General features: G+C 35.7%; 1 long non-coding RNA gene across 1 annotated transcript; it reads right to left on the bottom strand.

Annotated features, from left to right (window-relative positions):
* Window positions 1-1,274, bottom strand: LOC108366319 (uncharacterized). The gene is made up of 3 exons (XR_001848069.1): window positions 1,234-1,274; window positions 373-838; window positions 1-303 (listed from the first exon to the last, which is right to left on the bottom strand). It is a non-coding gene; the product is annotated as an uncharacterized LOC108366319 (long non-coding RNA).
* Between the last annotated feature and the right edge of the window lie 1,550 nt (window positions 1,275-2,824).

Raw genomic sequence — 2,824 nt, 5'->3', positions numbered from 1 at the left:
CAATCCATGACACAGGCGACTGAGGCGAAACACTGCCGACTGCGCTTTTCAACGACTCTGCAGATATTCCAGAGCATTTGTTGCATTTTGCAAACCAGCAATCCATGGATGCCTCCTGGCACAAAAACTGGCGAACAAAACCGTCATCATACCTGGGAACATTAGCAGCAACTTTTTGCAGCGCAGAGACACCTTCCATGAAATTAGAGTGACACGAGCACATACATGTGTTATGGGGTAGCTCGTTAATGGGCTTCACGTGCTCTGGGCGATGTTTTTTAAAAAAAGATAGTGAGCAGCAGCCTATAATTGAAAAATTTGATATTATTTCCATTTTTTTTACATAAAATGCTCTACGGAAGCTTGACTTACTTAGCTGTTTTTTATTTCTTTCTTCGGTGAATAATGCAAACGCTTCCCTAATAGAAAGGGTCGTGTGTCTAGTTGGAATCAAAATTTTTTCCCTACACACTGACTAAATTTTGTTTTTCAACTTCGTCCAAATTCGCAACAATGTGCGTCAATACCGCTGTTTTCTTGTGTGGCTTTTCTGAATGATTTCGCTAAGGCTGCAGCTTGGATTCTTCTCAATTTGGGTGTCTTTAGCTGATTGTTTTAATTTCTGTCGATATTTTTTGCTTCTTTCGCGGCCAGCAGCATGGCGCATAGAAATCGTCTTTCCCAATTCACTTATTGGCATTAGTTTTTCTTCCTCTTTTCTGTTAGCCCTCAATTTTTTCATTGCTTCGGCCTTTTTCTTTTTGTACTCGTCGTATTTGTTGCTTTCTTTTAGCTTTTCAACATAACGCTTGTCTCTTTGTGCACCAGGAATCGAAGTCTAGCAATTAAATACCAAATTATTAATCAAAAAAGTAAAATAAAAAATAATAAAAAACCGTCAGTAACGTCACGCAAACTTTTTTTGCCAAAATACCCTGCTATATGCAAATAATGCTTCATTTAAGCATTGATTATGAAAGTACCTCAAAAATACTAAAAAAAAAATCAGCTCATCCAACCTCTTTTCTAATTAGTTAATGCATAGAAAAACATTTTATAAAAATTTGTCAGTAACGTCACCATTTATTTGCGGCTGATTACTTTAAGCCCTAATGGGTCCAAAAGCCAAGCTTTGTACACAAATTTCCTTGCTAATCAATAGCTTGATTTATATTCTATCCAAAAAAAAGTCATAATCTGCCTAAAGTACAAAAAAATAACAACAAAATTTACCTTTTTCGCCGACATTGGTATATTTTCCAACTACGCCTTGCACGTGCCACTTATGAAAAGAATGTAAAATGTCAAAGCAGACACAAATTTTGCACTGGCATACAGTGCTGCCATATTCTATACATATTTGACAGAAAAAAAATCTATGTGGTTTCATTTTTCGTGGCCTTGCCGATATGTATGTAGTACTTGTGATGAAAATTAAATAATTCAAAGCTACAACAAAAAAAAAACATGAAAAAGTTAAATGAATACTTTCGTCGATTGTCGAACAATTTGACGGTATATTGGACACAAAATGCTTGTATTACCATTTAGATTAATACGCCTGCTTTGCTCTGCAAAGCAATCTGTGCAAAGTTTAAAATGATTGGCCGAGCTTCTCCTACGATTGGCGGTGTGCCTCAATGTCACACAAACCACTAGACCACGGCTGATTTATGTTATTCTGCCCTTTACTCATTTTTTTGTTTGTGAAATTTTCAGTCGTTTTTTCAGTTAAAACAACCCGTGCGTCATCCACATCACCACAGCATTTCTGCGGCAAACAAACAACCCCAACTCCTCATGCATATAGAGCATTTAAATTATGTAAGTATATAAACAAATAAATTTTCCGGCATAATGGCGAGGGGGAAGAAGCGAGCCGTTGGGGCTCAATCGCGGCGGTCCGCGTTGGCGCCATCGCGCGACGCCACGCTTCACTAAAAACGGCCTCGAGCTCATAAAAATTGTTGAATATAATTGTTATAAGGCCATAAAAATAACAAAAACAAATAACTTAAGGACGAGCACACCTAANAAAACCAACAACCACATGATCAAGTGAATTGCAGCGGAATAGCTGCGCTTGATTGTAGTTGGCTTAGCAAAGTGAAATAGTGGAAAATAAGCAACAAGAATTAACAAGACAAACTTAGCACAGGGCGTAGGCAACTGGCTGAGTCAGTGGTGATCATCGGTTCGAATCCTACTGAAAGAAGTCTGATGAGGAAATGTGGTGTTTTCCGAAATAGATATCACTTCTACCATTTTTTCAAATTATTGTTGCTTTTCCACAATAAGGTTTCACTAAAAACGGCCTCGAGCTCATAACAATTGTTGAACAATTACTTTATCAAAAGAATATAAAAAACTTTATGAATATGCATTGGTTTATAACAAGATAATTTAATTGTACCATTATGCTGAAATTTTTGTAGAAAATATTTATATGTGCAAAGAAACAAGTGTAAGGTTACCCACTATTTTTAAAAATGTCTTAAAGATAATTTTATTTGTTGGCATTGGATTGTATTTCTATTGCAGATTAGACCGTTCGTTATTTTAACTATTTTCTTAAATATACAGTTTGCCGGGCTCAAAAAGATGTCTTTTGGTCTAAAAATAAGCTGTGCAAAATTTTATTCGAATATGATAACTCTAAGTACTTGCGCGTTGCATTTGAAAATTTAGAAAACCACATGCATTCTGGGAAAAAAAATTTTAGCAAACTAGTTGAAAGTCGTGAATTTTATAGTCATTTGCCATGTAAAATAACCTACACAATCTGAATATGAGGTCAAAAATTAAAAAAGTAGAATAGATTTTA

This window comes from Rhagoletis zephyria, unplaced genomic scaffold (genome assembly GCF_001687245.7).
Source record: "Rhagoletis zephyria isolate East Lansing unplaced genomic scaffold, Rhagoletis_zephyria_1.1 Rzeph_scaffold_02226, whole genome shotgun sequence".
Classification (NCBI taxonomy): Eukaryota; Metazoa; Arthropoda; class Insecta; order Diptera; family Tephritidae; genus Rhagoletis; species Rhagoletis zephyria.
Note: the sequence above shows the minus strand (reverse complement) of the source record. Positions and strands in the feature narration are given on the sequence as shown.